Source organism: Podarcis cretensis (genome assembly GCF_951804945.1).
Source record: "Podarcis cretensis genome assembly, chromosome: 11".
NCBI lineage: Eukaryota > Metazoa > Chordata > Lepidosauria > Squamata > Lacertidae > Podarcis > Podarcis cretensis.
Window position 1 is genome coordinate 53854981 of NC_137180.1, and position 19632 is coordinate 53874612.

Sequence of the window (19632 nt, forward strand, 5' to 3'; positions counted from 1 at the left end):
GGTTTGTATATATGTGCTGCCTAAGATTTTGTTGCGTGATACAATCTCAGCTGTGCTCTGTGCAGGATGATACAAAGTGTCCTTATGGCTGAACAGACTGCGTATTTCAATTCTGGAAATGGTTATTTTAAATGTGGGTTTAGTAGCCAGGGTTGTAAAGAAAATTGTAGGCAGATAATGCTTATATGAAAATGCAAATGTTCAAAAATAGCTTTAAAATGCACACCATAAGCCACAGAGCAAACTTATAAAACACTCTTGAAGCACTATCATTTCCAGAGAGTAGCAACAATCCTATAAAAACCTAACGTAAATGCAATCCTATAAAACAGGATTAAATGAATGGTTTTATCTAGTAGTTCAGATCCACCAGAGTCAATGAAAGCCCTAGTTCTGCAAGGGGTGGAACACCAAGACTTCCCTGTGAAAGCAGCGAACTGCAGATTCTTGAGATGTCAAATCTCAAAGGATCAAAATAAACAATTTATTTCAAGTCCAAGCAGTCAAATAAACTACTTCAATTCTCCTATGGGAATATCCACAAAGCACAACTGCTTACATAACTGACCATTTTCACCTTAGTAAGAATGGCTACTGTACAGCACAGAGTTGTTTCCATATAAATTTGGGCTCCTTTATGTTACTTGGGTTGCTATTTTAACTCAGAAGGTTTCTCAGCCCACTTTTGGTTGTGCAATGCTTGTGTTAGTTGCTCGTATGTCAGATTACATGATACCAACCATATACAGTGGTACCTCAGGTTACATACGCTTCAGGTTACAGACTCCACTAACCCAGAAATAGTGCACCTGAGCAGCTATCCCACACCTGGGATGGCACCCTCCGAGCCCCGAGCTCCTCGGGAGCGTGCCCGCCCTGGGAAGGGTGGTCATATGCTCTGCCGCTGACCCTGGCTCAATGTTCAGAGCTGATAACATCACCAGTGATGGGCCTGGAATGAAGATCTTAGCGGCTAAAGCAGGGGTCAGCAAACTTTTTAAGCAGAGGGCCGGACCACTGTCTCTCAGACCTTAGAGGGGGCGGGCTATATTTTGAAATATATATATGAATGAATTCCCATGTCCCACAAATAACCCGGAGATGCATTTTAAATAAAAACACACTTTCTACTCTAAAAACACCAGGCAGGCCCCACAAATAACCTAGAGATGCATTTTAAATAAAAAGGACACATTCTACTCATGTAAAAACATGCTGGTTCCCGGACTGTCCACGGGCCAGATTTAGAAGGCGATTGGGCCGGATGCGGCCCTGGGCCTTAGTTTACCTACCTATGGGCTAAAGCCATTCACACAATTGCTCAGTAAACTGTGGCTCAAATTAAGCTCTGCCTGAATCACAACGTGTAGACTGCAGGAGTCTGCTGCACATTGGACGCATTTGTTATAAAACAGAGCTGCACATTTGCATTCATACAGATACAGCGGTCATCAAACATGACTTACACACCGGACTGAGGCCAATTTCCTTTGGGAGGGTGCAGTATTTTCTGCACTGTCTCCGCTTTTCTTAATCAATACTATTTTAGATGTTGCTTTGGCTCTCGCAGAATCAATGGCAAAGCTGCAAGCTATGCCGTAGCATCATAAAGTTCTTAGGAGATAACAGAAAAGAATACTAATTACCCTACTCCAGACAGAGGGGCAGGGTAACCACCTTAAAAACCCATTATTTGGAGTTGTGATATATCACACCTCTTGATTTCCTAATAGGCCTTTTAGAACACAATGCATGCGTTTGATAAGGAGTGCATTTCCCCCCTAGGAAATTTCACACATCTTACTAAGGCAGAAGCATTCCATGAGGCAAAGGGAGGCAGCCGATTTTAAAAGCTTTTAAAGGTGGCAGAGTGGGAGACAAGAAAATCTGACTCTATCAGGCACAATGAATGGATAATAGAGTGGCTGCCAGTTCTGTTTTCTAGAAAGCACTCCTCTATTTGAAGGTGACCATTAAAATAAATTTTTTTTTGGAAGGACTATCTGATTTAAGTCTGGTTTCAAGATAAATAAAGGGGAGGAGCAGCAGCCTCGCCATTGCACTTCAATAGAAGCATTTGGACAGCAGACTGAGCAGGAAGATTTGTGGTAATTCTACTTAAATGATAGCAATTACTTCTAAATTTAAACGGCTCAGGACCGCAATACCTCAAGGACTGCCTCTTCCCATATGAACCTACCCGGGCCCTAGGATCATCTTCTGAGGTCCTCCCTTGTGTGCCTCCTCCTTGAGAGGTCTGGAGGGTGGCAACACGAGAACAGGGCCTTTTCTACAGGGGCTCCCCATCTGTGGAATGCTCTCCCCAGAGAAGTTGGCCTGGCGCCTTCATTATACACCTTTAGGTGCCAGGCAAAAATTGTTCTTTTTAAGCAGGCCTTTGGCTGATCCGATTTACATCCCACGCCCTTTAAAAATGTTTTAAATTTTTTTATTTTTTTTTGGGGGGGGGCTATTGGGCTGTTGTTTTATTTTTATTAGGTATTTTGTGGTTTTATATCTTGATTTTATTCTGTGAACCGCCCTGAGACCCCCGTGTATAGGGCTGTATATAAATAATAATAATAATAATAATAATAATAATAATAATAATAAATTTTCATTTATACATCTAAGTTGGCATATGAACACTGGGGCAGATTTGTCTAACTGGTTCTGCTTGCATAAGCCTGTACAAGGATTTTCTCTAGCACAATGGACCTTTCCCCCCCTCTTCTTCCCCCATGCTCTACAAATTGGTCCAAGGGGGCGTTAGAAGAACCCCCAGAGCAGCACATGGGGAGATGGATGAGATGAGATGTTCCTTGAAGCAAGCAGAAATGCTTCGATTGATGGAGCGATCTCCCTGCCACTATGTTGAATTCCTCCTATTTCAAACAGATTCCATACCCACCAAGTGTTCAAAAAGAAAAAGAAAAAAGAGGGGACGTCCTGTTTTTTCACACAAGTTCATGGTGGCCATTTGGGATACTGTGATTTCTTGCTCTCACCCCTCCCCAAGCACTTTTTTCCCTCCCGGGGGCACATCCCAGAAAACGTGCATCTTGGTTTTTGAACGGAAAAGGTTGGACAGTATGTCCTCTTCTTTTTGGTGCTGTGCATCCACTTTCTTGGCAATGCACAACTGGTCGCCCTAATAGAGACTTCCCCTGTTCCAAAGCTTAGTGAAATAAATCGTAACAAAACAGCTTTCTTGGCCCAGCTCCCATGCATTGCAAAGAGGATCCTACAAGAAATCTTATTCGCGATTGTCTCTCACATTAATAAGTTGGGGGAGAGAACATTAGGAATTCCTTTTAAATCTCAGACCCCAAAATGCTTCAGATCAACTTGGCCAAAAAATTAATATTTATTCTCATGAGGTTTGCATCCAGAGTGTCATCTGACAGTCTTTCTATCTATCTTTGGCTATTTCTCTTCTGTGATTAGAAAATCACTGGTGAATCAGATCAAAGGGCTTTTTAAGTCCACAATAGCCAACCAGATTCCTACAAGATGCCCAAAGCAGGACATGGACACCATAGCTGTGCCTCTTGCTGTCCCCTACCACACCCTAAACAGCTGGCATTTAATAGCATGCTGCATCTGATACTAGTAGCACTACAAAGCAGCCTTCCACAAATACATCTTCCATGAATTTCTCTAATCCCCATCTATGGCCAGACCACTTGGGGAGCATCAAGACATCTTGTGCAAGCAAACCCAACAGTTTAGCTATGTGATGAAGTACAGTGGTACCTCAGAAGTCGAACGGAATCCGTTCCGGAAGTCTGTTTGACTTCTGAAACATTTGGAAACCAAGGCATGGCTTCCGATTGGCTGCAGGAAGCTCCTGTAGCCTATCAGAAGACACAGAAGCCCTGTTGGACATTTGGGTTCCAAAGAACATTCACATATTGGAACAATCACTTCCGGGTTTGCGGCGTTCGGGAGCCAAAACGTTTGAGTCGCAAGGCGTTCAGGATCCGAGGTATGACTGTACAATTCACCTGCTCTTGAATCTCTCACTATTCAGTATCGTTGGAACGCCCATGTTCTCCGTGATGTACATCATGTGACACCCTTCTCTCATGTCTCTTCCTAGGTGACTTTTTCTAAAGTCACAGCCCCGAATACTGTAATTATTTAAATAACTGGGGACTTTCTTCAATCAATTTATCCACTTTAAGACTTTTCAGTTTCAATTTTGGATGCAATGGAACTAGTTCTATATAGAGAACAGCTGAGACTCATATGAGTCTGCCTTCTTGAATCAGTCCATCTAGTCTGGTATTTTATACTTGGACTGCAGGAACACTTTTGAGGTCTCAGGTTCTTTTCCCAGCTCCACTAACTGGACCTTTTTGGGGATGGTGATGGAGACTGGACCTGGGACCCTTTGCATGCAAGACAAAGACTGACAAAACCAGGCTCCAAAGCTACATCAAAAAGATTAATATGAAAACCTGTTGAAGGGAGGGAGGGAAGTCCATGCTCGATAGAGTGTTGAGAAAATAAGTGTACATAAGAATGTAGAAAGGGACACAGGTGGCGCTGTGGGTTAAACCACAGAGCCTAGGGCTTGCTGATCAAAAGGTCGGCGGTTCGAATCCCCATGTTGGGGTGAGCTCCCATTGTTCGGTCCCAGCTCCTGCCAACCTAGCAGTTTGAAAGCATGTCAAAGTGCAAGTAGATAAATAGGTACCGCTCCGGCATGAAGGTAAACGGTGTTCCCGTGTGCTGCTCTGGTTCGCCAGAAGCGGTTTAGTCATGCTGGCCACATGACCCAGAAGCTGTACGCTGGCTCCCTCGGCCAATAAAGCGAGATGAGCGCCGCAACCCCAGAGTCGGCCACGACTGGACCTAATGGTCAGGGGTCCCTTTACCTTTACCTTTACGACTGTAGAACATTAGTGTATTTATTTTGTTTTGTTTGTGTTGAAGAAAATTCAATAAAAAGCATTTTTTTTAAAAAAAACACAAAGCTACATCAAAAAAATTCCACCATGTTAGTGGGCAGCAGCACGAGGGGGGAGGGGCGTTTTTGCCAAATATTCTAGGATGGGTGCAATCGAAATACACCCATATTTCAAGAAGACCATGAAGAAGAACATTCTCAGGGGGGGAAATGGTAAGAAATGCCTAAGAAATGCCTAAGAAATGCCTAAGAAATGCCTAAGAAATTACGGCCCAGCTTTAAATACATCCACCATATTATCAAGCTATTTTTTCCTTTCCTAGCTGAGAAGACAAAAATCAATGGGTACTCCCCCACGTCCTGCAACCACACACTTTATTATTTTAAGCAGCAAGGTGTTCTGTGTCTAGCATAACTGGAAAGTAATTGGTTTCACCAGGAACTTAAGCATCCTGAGGAGAAAGGAAGAAAGTGTGACGTCCTGACACACTGCCAGGAGTGAGCTCTTTCAGCTTCTTCCAAGGGGAAGATCCATTCTAGTAGGTACCTGTTACAGCAGCTGTGAATCTGCTACAGACACCAGCTGCTAAGTGTCAGAAGAAGAAGCACGATATGCAAAATTCATATTCTTTGCTCAAGCTGTGGAAAGCTGGTGTGTGTGAGTTCGGGGGGGGGGGGGAGCACATCACATAGCAGAGAACATGATGCATATCTCTGCTTGTCGCACCTTCAATCACCTGTACCTCTCTAATTGAGCCACTTTATGGAATTATATGTGCTGTCTCTCTCTTGTGTGTTTGCATATGAGAGAGAAATCCTTTTGCTCATCCTTCACACCAAACTGTGGCCCTTTAGGAATCATTGGATTCCATCTCCCTTAAGCCTCATCCAGAATAATAATAATAATAATAATAATAATAATAATAATAATAATAATAATAATAATAATTTATACCCCGCCCAGAGTTGCTGGGGAAACCAACAGAATATTAAAAACATAATTAAACATCAAACGTTAAAAACTTCCCTAAACAGGGCTGCCTTCAGATGTCTTCTAAAAGTCAGTTAATTGTTTATTTCCTTGATATCTGATAGGAGGGCATTCCACGAGGAGGAAGCCACAACCGAGAAGGCCCTCTGCACCTGGTTCCCTGTAGCTTCACTTTTCACAGGGAGGGAACCACCAGAAGGCCCTCAGCGCTGGACCTCAGTGTTTGGGCAGGACAATGGGGGTGGAGACGCTCCTTCAGGTCTACTGGTTTGAGGCCATTTAGAGCTTTAAAGGTCAGCACCAACACTTTTAATTGTGCTCGGAAACGTACTGGGAGCCAATGTAGGTCTTTCAGGACCAGTGTTATATGATCTTGACAGCCACTCCCAGTCATCAGTCTAGCTGCCACATTCTGGATTTGTTCTAGTTTCTGGGTCACCTTCAAAGGTAGCCCCACATAGAGTGCATTGTAGTCATCCAGACTACTGCATGGCCAGTGGTCAGGGAAGATGAGAGTTGTAGTACAGAAGCAGGGTTCTGCTTGTGTCTACTTATTGTGATCTCAATCCCACTGCTCACTTAACCAAAATGGCACTGGCCACACAAAAGACAGAGGTATCAGCAGATTCAGTGATACCCCAAAGTTTGAAGAAGTGTGTGTGCATTGCACAAACATATATGCGTGCTGTCCTTTAATTATGAATTTAGCTGGTCTATATACCACTCAACGTTTGAAGGAGGGGACTCTAAGCAGTATGTAAGTATATGAAAATATAGGAAATAAAAATCAGAGAATCATTACCCCCCCAAAAAAAGACCAAAACCACTAGTCATCAGTTAAAAACAACACAAGCAGCAAATGAATAAAAAACTCATTAGGGTTTAGAAAAGCAAGGAACCCCAATGGACAATAATGCCAAAAGAGCCCAAAGAGGACAGAACATATTCAAGCACCACAAAATGCAGACTGACAGTTGGATAGAATGAGACGAGGGATGGAATTGAGCATCAACATGGAGTGACTGGCTGGGTGCAATCCACACTGCAACAACAACAACAACAACAACAACAACAACAACAACAACAACAACAACTTTTATTTATATCCTGCCCTCCCCAGCTCAAGTCGGGCTCAGGGCGGCTAACATCAAATATATAACATTGGTATAAAATCAAACAATAATTAAATTACCTCCTAAAAACAGGTCAGATTCAAATTAAAGTCTAATTAGATGGCTTCCCACAGGGTTAGGGTTGGGAGCAGGAAGTGCTCATTGGCCCAACTGTTTACGCTGATCTTATATGGGCCTGTGAGAATGCTAGGAGGCCTCTTTCATACTAGTTCTTATACAAAAAGAAAAGGGGAGTCAGGCTGAGCCCTGACCAAAGGCCAGGCAGAACAGCTCTGTCTTGCAGGCCCTGTGGAAAGATGTAAAATCCCACAGAGCCCTGATCTCTTGTGAGCGAGCGTTCCACCAGGCTGGGTATTTTGTTGCTGAACCCACGTATATGTGTGTGTGTGTGTGTGTGTGTGTATGCAGGAGTGCCAACTTGGCCCCATGACCATGGGTGTCATGCAGCATGCATGGCCCTGGCACCAAATTTTGTGGGTGCCCATCCCCTTCATGGAGAATTTTGTGGGTGCTCAGGCACCCAAGGCCCCAGGGAGTTGGCACCTATGTTTATATGTCTGTACGTGTATCGTTGTTGTTTAAGCACTGTCTATGGCATGAAAGTACATTCCATCACATGCAAAAAAAAAATGCCCTCAGTCTTTCAACTGCACATGATTTCTCATGTACATGACTAATTTGCAGAAGGGGGCAGAGATCAAGCATGTTAATGTAAAAAAATGTAAAAAGCAAAGGATCACAAAGCTACAGTGGTGCCTTGCAAGACGAAAATAATCCGTTCTGTGAGTCTCTTCGTCTAGCGGTTTTTTCGTCTTGCGAAGCATCCCTATTAGCGGCTTAGCGGCTTAGAAAAAGGGGGGGAGGGAAAAAACTCGCAAGACTCGCAAGACGTTTTCATCTTGCGAAGCAAGCCCATAGGGAAATTCGTCTTGCGAAGCGCCTCGAAAAACGGAAAACCCTTTGGTCTAGCGGGCTTTTCGTCTTGCGAGGCATTCGTCTTGCGGGCCACCACTGTACAACAAAAGCAACCTGTAGATGTGCCACTTCCAAAATGATTTGCAGAAATTCTCTTCAAGTACAGTGGTACCTCAGGTTACATACGCTTCAGGTTACAGACTCCGCTAACCCAGAAATAGTACCTCGGGTTACAGAAGTTTGCTTCAGGATGAGAGCAGGAATCAGGCTCCGGCGGCACGGCGGCAGCAGGAGGCCCCATTAGCTAAAGTGGTGCTTCAGGTTAAGAAGAGTTTCAGGTTAAGAACGGACCTCCGAACAAATTAAGTACTTAACCCGAGGTACCACTGTACAGTCATACCTTGGAAGTCAAACGGGATCCGTTCTGAAAGTCTGTTCAACTTCCAAAACATTTGGAACCCACATTGGACGTTCTGGTTCCAAAGAAAGTTCACAAACCGGAACACTCACTTCCAAGTTTGCGGCATTCGGGAGCCAAAACCTTCGACTCGCAAGGCATTTGACTTCCGAGGTACGACTGTAATTGGAAGGTGGGAAGGGAGGACCACTAGGCAGAGCCTACTGATGGAAGATATCTATGCCTCCAACCTAAAACCCAACATATACGCTGCAAATTAATTTGCTAACCGTGCCTGAGACCACTTGCAGTTGCCTAGGATACAAGCATTTTCAGCTTCCCAAACTATGTTGCTGTTTTTGCAAAACATTCTCTAAGCGCTCTCCTCTCTCAATCAACAAAAAGAAAATAATTATATTTGGCTGTCACTTTTAAAACATTAAACCCTTCCAGGCAGCATCAGATTCAAAGCGCAAATTCTAATTTCCATGTTGCAATGTTTATCTTCCACAATTATTTTCATAAATAGCTTATATGTTAAATAACACTTAGTACTGTCAAATTATTCGAGCATTAAAAAAGAATACACTGGGAAGAGAACTCAACACGCCAATCCATACATCTATGTCACATGACTAAAGAGAGAAAGGGGGAGGGGCTAAGGGTTGGTTCCCATCTACATGTTCTGTCCTTCAACTCTCCTTTGATGGTTCAAAGATGAATGCATGAAATGGCTCTGTTGAATAAATTTGTTTTGGAGCTGATGTGAAGCAATATTGAAACTCCTTGGGGTTCCTTCCAACTCTATGAAATATCTCCCTCTAGCATCAACACATGGGAACTCACCACCACTTGATTCCGTACGCCACCTTCTGAGGACCATTATTCTCTCAGAACTGTGCCCGTTAGCACATTAGCTGTCAATGCAGCTCTGTCTACCAAGTATTGTTAGGTGCTGATGGGATAGAATCATAGAATCATTGCGTTGGAAGGGATCCCAAGGATCATCTAGTCCAACCCCCCTGCGATGAGGAATATGCTACTGTGTCATATGGGGATTGAACCTGCAACCGTGCCGTTATCAGCAATACACACACTAACCAACTGAGCTATGTCTCAGTCAACAACCTAGCTACTGCATTCTGTAGCAGCTGCAGTTTCTGAACTAAATAATTTTTATTAACCGGCCAATCAAATCAAATTAAATCACATCACATAAATTCTGAATTACAAAGCCGAATTTTAAATTTTGTTGGGGGGACCCATATTTCAAGATCTGAAGGGGGATTCTGATCATCTTCTTGCTACTGCGTTAATGTCCAAATCAATCCAAATCAATCCAAACAGAGTTCATAATTCTATCCAGTCTTGTCTTGCGGTTTCCACATCACATCTTATTCATATATTTTCTCTTTTTTCTTTATGATCTCTTCTGATAGTCTCCTTAAACCGATAAACACCAATAATAATCCTGTGTGAATTTTTCCGTTCTTCCAATCCTCAAATCGGGATGGTTTCCATATATCATCACCTTCATAGATAACATCGCTCTTTCCATCATGCAAAACTGTCGCTCTTAAGTCCCTCTGAGGAGTTTCACCCACAATGTATAAACAGCTCTATTTCTCTCTTTCTCCTCCCAGACTCAAGACCTCCGACAGAACTTCCCAATATGGCGACGGCATTTTTAACTGCGTCATTCCAAAGCTCTTATACATTCCACGCTCTTCTTAAAACATGCTTTGGTTCGAAAGTTTATCTCCACACAGCCTTAAATCCACAGCTTAAGTCCTTAAAATGACAATTCTGACTCGTGAGGGGAGGGGATTCTTGTTTAATCACATAAGGAAAGAAAGGAAAGTTTTTCCCCCTCCCTCATCAGTCATTTGCCATACCGTATCTTGGCGTATCTTCTCATGTTTTATTCTTGTCTTGTTTTATCAGAGATCTCTTCTGTTAGCAGTCTTTACTCCCCCTCCTTCCTTGAAATATGTGCATTCCTTCATCCAAATTGTTTCTTTTGAAGTTCTTGCAGCTAGTGGCGCGGATCAGGGACGGCGTCCAGGAGCGCCGGAATCCCACAGGAGGGCTTTGTGCCTAGTGCCCCCATCCCCACAAATTCGGGGGTGGTATAGGGCACAGCAGGCAAGGGCAGTCCCCCCCACCATCCTAGGGGGGGGGGGGGTAGGGAGGCTAATTACTCCCATCATAGCCTCCAAATTACCTCGTGTGGGTCGGAGAGATGTTATTGTCAGCCATCTTCAGATGTGCCCCCTAGTGGCCCCCCTGAAGTTTCTGAACTAAGCCCAATGGGAGCCCCACAAAGAGCTTGTTTAAAGAATCTGATCTTGAGGCTTACCAATGCCAGGACCACAGTGGCCAAGTTATCTTGGTCCAGGAATAACTGTAGCTGTCTTACCAACCAAAACTGGGAAAAGGCACCCCTCGCCACTGAGGCCACCTGCGGCTCAAGAGAGCACTGGTCGTCCCAGTTCTTTAGCTGACTCAGCCTCAAGTTTAAGCGGTCCAGTTTACAGCTTCCAAAAGGCTATCAGTATGCGGTCTAATTAACCTCCAGGAGGGCTGAGCAGACACAGATACAAAACAACAGCTTCCTGGCAAGAGAGTAATCCTATCACTGTCTAATGCCTGTCAGATCGGCCATGTAATGGGCCTGGCATTTGCCAGCAGCAGACATGACTGTCACAGTAAATCCGTCTGCTACGCACTCCCTATTAGCCTGCAAATAAACCCATTAAAATGCACGTGTCCATTTAATAACCCATCAAGACAATCCTGGTCTGGAGCAGCGGTTTTTAGTCTTCCATCATACGAAGGGCAGGGGGCATTATGAGAAAGGGTTCAGGGAAGATCGTATTTCTCCAAGGCTGCCTCTCTGAGATGCCAAAGTTCATTTCTAAGAGCACCCTGTGGCTTTCGACCATTTTGAGGGCCACAAGCAACTGTCAATACCTCAGTCCTGTTTTCAATTACAGCCAGGAGAGTGATGCTTTCTAAACTGATGTATAATTAGCGGCTATCATTTTAATTACGGATTGCACCCGTTGCGATTACTTAAATGATAGCTACACCAGGGTCTTGTGATTAAGGGTTTATCTAACGAGGGGCAAAACAATGCCAAGGCAATTAACCTATACAAATTCAGATGAGGAGCAAATCTCTAAAATATTTCTTTCTTTTTTTTAAAGAGGATTTCCATTTTAAACAAGGTGGATACACTATTCCTTTAATCCAGAAGTACTGATATGAAGGGGACAGCAATCACCATAATGCCACTAATCACTTGCCTCTCTATGGGGTGGGAAAGTCATTTGAAATAAGCCAATTGTCCATCAGGACAAAAGGCATATCGAGAGAAGCTCCCAGCAGATCACCCTGACTTCTAATCGGTTTTATTAAATAGTTGTGCTTTGGCAGAGGGAATGGTTTTGTGTTCTTTCGCTTTCGCATTTCACTTTTCTGCCGCAATAGCAACTTTCTAGCAACTTTCTGGTATGTGCATGAAGAAGTTCAGTGAACTGTGAAAGCTGCATAATTCTCTTCAGCATTGTAGCTGCGAACAGCATTCACTGAAGACTTTCTGCTGGCATTCTGACCATTTACTCTTCATACCTAAGTGTACTACATGCCCCAGAGGAGTACTTGATTTCAGTGGCATAGCGTGGGTTGTCAGTACCCGGGGCAAGGCAAGTAATTTGCGCCCCCTAACCCGTGGATTTGCGCCCCCTAATCCTAACCCCCAGATGTTGCGGCCGGTGCGGCCGGCCCCCCCTGCACCCCCCACGCTACGCCACTGCTTGATTTGCACACACAAAAAACCAAACATGTTTTAGTGTTGTGGCTCAGGGGAACCTCAGGCTTGGGGACAAAACTCCCAAAGACATGCTCTGAGCTTGTCATCATCATCATCATCATCATCTTACTGATTGATTGATTGATTGATTGATTGATTAGGCTATTTCCTCACATTGCAATAATGCCATTTGCCTTTTGCGATGGAAACACACATGATAAAATGACTGGTTTTTGAGCGGCAGGACTACTTGGAAACTTCAGCTACTGCAGAATTCAGAGGCTAGGCTGCTCCCTGGGGCAAGTCAGTCTGAGCACATAACATCAACCCTGGCCCAACTGCACTGGCTGCCAGTTAGTTTCCAGGCCCAATGCAAAGTGCTGGTTTTGACTTATGAACCCTTCATTGGCTCAGGACTTCAATATCACATGGACCATCTTTCCCCCTAAGGGAGTCACTCCAACCCCATAGCTTTCTGCCAGAGCCCTAAACTGGGTTACTCTCAACTATGGCTAGTTGAACTGTATCATATGTGTAACCCAGGGTTTGAAGTTGGCTTGACTCCACTATCCATAGTTAAAAGACTAACCAGAGTCCAGGTTCAGACATCACAGCAAGTTATGGTTATTTAAAACGGCAGTGCAAACCACTGAACTCTTCCGCCCAGCCTTACCAGAGATGGAGGGGAGGCAAGTGGGTCAGGGAAGATGCTGGGTTCTTTCTCACAAACACAACTGGTCGCCATGCTGGAGCATCTTCTGAGAGCTCACATTCCAGGAACAAGCATCCGCTGGACCAGTTCTTCCTAACATTATTGCAACTTGCATGTTCATCTGCCTCTCACTATGGCCCAGAAAACAGTGATGAAGTGAGAAGGAGGCACTTACCAGATAGAAAATCTTATTGGCTCTCTACCTGGCAAGTAAGCAGGTGGTACAACAAACAGATAATGGTGGTGAAAAGATGGCCTCACTGAAGGAAGCATGGAGGGAGTCTTGTCAAAGGGCCCTTTAAAACTGGCACTGCTCATAACAAGCCATGGTTTACTGTTACAAGACCAATGTCTCTTTTGGCTGCCAGAAATTCTACATTCTCTTTCAGAGATGTAATCTTGTATCTGCTCGTATCAAAAAAGCATCACCATCACATTTTAAATCCTGCCTGTACACTTCACCCTGCCCAAGGCTGTTCCCACATATACAATTTGATTGAACTCTATTTGTTCCTTTTCCTTGAGCTCCCTTCTCTCTCAAATCTATAAAATATTGTATCCTTAAAGGAGACCCCCCCCCCCCCCGCTCCTTGGCACCACATACCGTCCCTGACTGCAGTCGACCATGAAAACACAAAATCTTTACTAATGATTTTCCTTTTGATCTCTCTATTTCCCTCTTTAGTTTTGTTAAATTCTAGGGGGCCAGAAGGTTTCTGTAATCATCAGGAGATTCAGCGATTGGGCTTAGAGGCGAAAGGAATATGACTGGAAGTCACCAGAGAGTGTAGCACATTGCATTGATTTTTATAGAATTAATGGCCAGGGTCATTCAGGCATAGGTCTTAAAATTTTGCACCCTGTGGCATCTATTTAATTAAGTTACTTTTTATTCCACGACACATGCACTAACATTAAGCAGAGTGCTTGAAAATCAAGAACTTTGCCATGAAACAGCTCTCCCCCTTGTTATTCATTTCTAAAAGCTCTCTTTCAAAGTGATTCCCCCCCATCTATTGAAATGGAGATTATTTCCCAATTACAAAGCAATTATATTGTGAAGGAGCCAAACATTTGAAAATGATATTTAGACCTGCACCTTTGGTATTCAGCAGGTATGTTAATAGGATTAGTAATAGTAGTATTCATCACATAAAAAAATAGGGGGAGCCACAAGAAGGTCTGGTCTAAAATATGGTTGTGCCCTTTGCTGGGATGCTCCATTCCATTTTTATAAAGACATAAGAGACTGATGGATCAGGCCAGAGAGAAGCCATCAAGCAGGACTTGAGTGCAACAACAATCTCACATGGTTCCCACCAATTGATATTCAGAAGTCTACTGCTTCTGACAGTAGACATAAGCATAGCCATCCAGCTTAACAGCCATTAATAATCTAACCCACCATGGAGACACAGGCACTCAGATGGTGTGTCCACAGTAGTGGGCAACTTAGGAATGCCCACTGGGAGGAACATAGAGAGAAGAAACACCATGGTACATCTGCACCAGCACAACTGGATGCCTTTATCTGCCCCACCTGCAACAAAACATGTTTCTCCTATATCAGTCTCTGCAGCCACAGCAGACACCATAACTCTCAAATGGTTTGACTTTACCCGCAAAGGCACACTCTTCCATTGGCTCCCGGGATAGGTGGATGCCAACAATTGTTTAAAGCTATCCAACTTGATGGCCACCACTCTCTCCCTTAGACTGTCCATTCCCCCCCACCAAAAAAGCAACAACCCAACCCTCAGTTAGCATTCTGTGGTTACTGCATGTGCTCATGTATCATTAGGCTGTGTTTTTTTATAAAAAGGTTTCTTTCCCCTCCCCCTTTTAGGGTGCTCTCCTAGCAATCTGTTATAGATCTGCAAACCTGAGGCTGTCCTCAAGCTGGTCTTCATACTAAGTCATGTAATTGGTTCATCTAGACCAGTATTGTTGAAACTGACTGGCAACAACTCTCCAGGGTTTCACATGAGGATGTTGGGCACTGGCTGGATGATGAGGAGTGGTGTGAGGCACCAGCTAGGGAACCCCCAAGGGATATCTCAGAGGAGAATGGAGCTGTTTTGCCTCTGTAAGGTTCCAGCATAGAGAACAAGCCTGCTTTGGGTGGGCAGGACTGGTCCAGAGCCTAAGTGTATTTAACTGCTAGTCCAATGCACCAAGTGTAGTTCTGTGGCTTACCACATGAATCACCTCTGCATGGATCCACAAGGCTCCCAGTTTGAGCTCTACACCTCCTGACACACATTTGGTGCCCCAGTACCATTGGAAGTATTGCCTCTGCAGCAGTGGTGTAGCATGGGTTGCCAGTGCCTGGGGCTATGCAGAGGGGGTGGCTAGAAGGGAGGGGAATAGATGGAGTATGCATACACATTCAACTGCCTTACGGCGCCTGTGTCACCCAGGAAATCTTGGCCACAGAGATAAGAAAAGAAGTGTTGTTCCCTTGTTTGGAGAGGTCACTTCCGGGTACACATGGAGAAGCTGTTTTCAACAGAGCCCTGTGTGACGTTAACATATGAGAGTGCTGGAGGTGAAATAGTTAAACAGATTACCCAATCAGGACCCAGGGGGGTGGAGTCAGAGGGACTATAAAACCAGCTCTGGGAGGAGCAAAGGGAGGAGTTCATTGGGAGTTGGGTGGTTGGTTGGAGTGGGAGTGAATTGGGATAGAGTTTGTAGGTAGGGTGAGTTAGTGTAGCAAAATAAGCTGAGTCAGGAATAGTTAGGGGCTAGGAAGACAAGTAAATATCTGAGAGGTGGTTTAGTGAGTGAGAGCAAGTAGCGGAAGTTATAGGTCTGGATAGGCAACTCATGATTGTAATTGACCGATACCGTTTATGAAACCACATGCTTGTTAAAGAAACAAAAGTTTATGTTCCAATTTAACCCTGACTGGACTCAGTATTGTACCAGGTAGGGCCTGGGTGGTGGCAGTGAGAACTAAAGTGGTGGCAAGGGATCAATAGATGGTGAAACATCTGGAGACCCTGTGTGATTGCCACACCCTGTAACTGTATTGAGGCAGCACCAAATGTCAAAATTTTGCACCCTCTAACAATTTTGTGTCTAGGGCAACTGCCCCTGTTCCCCTGCCCCCAGTGGCTACACCACCGCTCTGCAGAAACAGCTTTGTGAGTGGCATGCGCAATTGAGCCAGGCCTGGCATTCAGCCTGAGCTCTCTTGAGTTGACGCGTCCTCCCCTTATGTTCCGTCATAAACTATAAGATGGGCCAAGAATAGCCTATTAATAATTTATCTTCTTTGTGCCAAGTTAGGTCAACAAGCACGCACACAGAAGCTTCCTTAGTGTTTGGGATTTCCTTCACACAGAAACTCGCCCAGGTGTATTTTAGAGGGACTGGGAGACTTCCAAACTGAAGCTGACATTTGGCAGTGGAGGTTAAGCTGAAATATTTATCTCTGTGTCTGTTCTGCTGATTTTTCAATTGGCTATTGTGGATATGTTTCCATGCATTATTATCAGCCTTTGGGTAAAATAAAACCCTCAGTAAATCAAATAAATGGGGATTGGGAGGAGAAGAAACCAGATAATTCCTGTAAGCTGCTTCTCACGGCACACCAATCCAAACTTTGGCTTAACCTGCAGGCTCCCAGAGAGGCACTCACAGCCACTTTGCTCGACCCGGGTCCTTTTGTCTGCTGTATCATGCTCAACTCAGCCACATTTTAGCATTGCATGACATCTGAACAAGAACTCTAGATTAACTTCTTTCCTCACCAGTTAAAAGCCCAGGGTCAGCGATGAGCTTAACCACAAGTAGCGATGGGGGAGACATTTGATCCAGTTTGCATGTAATGGCAAACCTACATAATTCACAAGGGACATGGGTGGCGCTGTGGGTTAAACCACAGAGCCTAGGACTTGCCGATCAGAAGGTTGGCAGTTCAAATCCCTGTGACGGGGTGAGCTCCCGTTGTTCGGTCCCCGCTCCTGCCAACCTAGCAGTTCGAAAGCATGTCAAAGTGCAAGTAGATAAATAGGTACCGCTCTGGCGGGAAGGTAAATGGCATTTCTATGTGCTGCTCTGGTTCACCAGAAGTGGCTTAGTCAGGCTGGCCACATGACCCAGAAGCTGTATGCCAGCTCCCTTGGCCAATAAAACGAGATGAGCACCACAACCCCAGAGTCGGTCACGATTGGACCTAATGGTCAGGGGTCCCTTTACCTTTACCTTACATAATTCACAATTTCCAAAACATGTGATAACTACGATTTTATGGCATCATTTTCTCCGCCTGCATTGCATTTAGAATTAGGGACACCTATGATACATGCAAATCTGGGGTTCCAAATAACCTGATCTTGGGTGCTTCCAGGCTGATGATTATTCTATATTATTATTATTGCGACAAAATGTTTCACCCACCCTTTGCCCTAAGTTCCCAGGGCAGGTTATGACAATTAGAATACAATTTTAAAAGCAGATTTTAATGACTTAAAATTAAGAGAAATAAAGTGGGTCCTAGCATTATCCACTCATTGTTCTTTCATTTTGTGATACAGAATTATCCACATTTCAGTAGATACATTTTCCTGCCTTCCTTCATGCCAATGCTAACTCGCTTTCACATGGCAAAGAGTGGAAACTCCATATCAGAAATCCTAGTGTGGAAGCACCCTTTATTTCTGGAGTGTTGCCAAAGTCTTAGCAACCTATATGAGGAAGGACCATAGCTCGGTGATAGAGAATCTGCTTTGCATTTTCATTCTTCAAATCATCTCTCTGGTGGCCAGCACTCTGCAGCCTTCCTGGATGCCTGTACAGTGGTACCTTGGGTTACAGACGCTTCAGGTTACAGACTCCGCTAACACAGAAATAGTACCTCAGGTTAAGAACTTTGCTTCAGGATGAGAACAGAAATTGTGCATCGGCAGAGCAGTGGGAGGCCCCATTAGCTAAAGTGGTGCCTCAGGTTAAGAATGGACCTCCAGAACGAATTAAGTTCTTAACCCGAGGTACCACTGTACATCAGTTAAAGTCCAGTGGAGGACATCTTCCCATGAAATGAATGACCAGAGCATGCAGCAGGTTCCAAGTCCAATCCCTGGCAGCTCAAGGTAGGGCTGAGAGAGATCAGGGTCTGAAGCCATGGAGAACTGTTGGCGGTCTGTGTAGACTATACTGAGCTAGATGGACCAATGGGCTGACTTGGTGTAAGACACCTTCCTGTGTCTTCCATTAAAAAAATAACCTGGCTCTCTTAAAACCTCTGTGCATCCCCAGCGAGTGCCTAATTCCTTAAAGGCTACTGATGCACACTGAACGTTGATTAAATCACAGCATGAAAAGGAATCTTGCATCTTGCTATTAAGCGTAGGAAAAAAAGCTTAATAGCAGCATGGGGCCAGCCATCACAGCACGGGAGGGAAGATTTAAGCAGCTGGGGAAAGGTTGCCCAGCAGGGAAAGGAAGGCTGGGGGAGAAAGAGGGTGAAGTACCTTTGATCCTACCCACTGCCATAGTTGGCCCAGTCCCTTGCAACAAACTACCTGTCCTTTCCATTTTGTCACAACTGACATTCAGTGTTCTCAGTTACACTAACATTTGTGGGGGAAACCCTATATTACTGGGTCTGCTACAGTTTTGCATAATTGTTAGCAATAAATCTTTAATGTTTGGCCCATTTATAATTCCCTTTTTCTAAATGGGAGTTTGCATGATCTTAGATATGTTCTCATACAGACCAGAAGACACATTCACATTCCCTGATGCAACTTCTGAGACTTCAGATTTGTACCTACCTTTTTCTTCAAGGACCTCATTTAATCCCCCACAGCGACCCTGTGGCATGGGTTAGGCAGAGACGCAGTGAATCTCCCAAGGTCATACCCAGTGAGCTTAATAGCCAAGTGGAGATTCGAACCCTGCTCTCCCAGGTCCTTGCCTGACCCTCTAACCATTACACCACACTGGCTGTCTTGCATATGACTTGATCCATTTCTCAGCCATGTGATCCATTGGGGAACAGCAGTGCTTAACAGCTCAACAGGGCTACCAGCCTGCCTCGCCGGGGCAGGACAGTTTGAGCATATTACACCAATCCTGGTCCGATTGCACTGACTGCCAATTACGGTAGTTTCTCGGCCCAATTCAAAGTGCTGGTTTTGACATATAAAGCCTTAAGTGGCTCAGGACTGCAATACCTCAAGGACCACTTCTCCCCATATGAACATACCTGGACCCTGAGATCAGCCTCTGAGGCTCTTCTTTATGTGCCTTTTCCTCAAGAGGTCTGGAGGGTGGCACCACAACAATGGGCCTTTTCAGCAGCGGCTCCCTGCTTTTGGAATTATTTTATTTTATTATTTATATGTCGTCCATCTGACTGGATTACCCCAGCCACTCAGGGCAACTTCCAACAACAGAGTAAGAATGCTTTCCCCAGGGAGGTTTGGCCGGTGCCTTCATTATACACCTTTAACCAGGCCTTTGGCTGATTAGAAGGGGGGATTTTTGGGTTAGTTTCAGCCCCTGGACTGACTCCATGCCCTCCAACATTTCTCTGATGAAATTAGGTACGTCCTATTCCATAACAAGCAATGACAAACCTAGACAGCATCTTAAAAAGCAGAGACATCACCTTGCCAACAAAGGTCCGTATAGTTAAAGCTATGGTTTTTCCAGCGGTGATGTATGGAAGTGAGAGCTGGACCATAAAGAAGGCTGATCACCGAAGAATTGATGCTTTTGAATTATGGTGCTGGAGGAGACTC

The 19632-nt window shown here is 44.5% G+C and overlaps 1 protein-coding gene across 3 annotated transcripts in view; it reads right to left on the reverse strand.

Moving 5' to 3' along the window:
• The window catches only part of DCC (DCC netrin 1 receptor), a gene marked incomplete at its 5' end in the record, with an annotated part of 954207 nt that overhangs the window by 167162 nt on the left and 767413 nt on the right, over positions 1–19632 (reverse strand). The window lies entirely within an intron of this gene.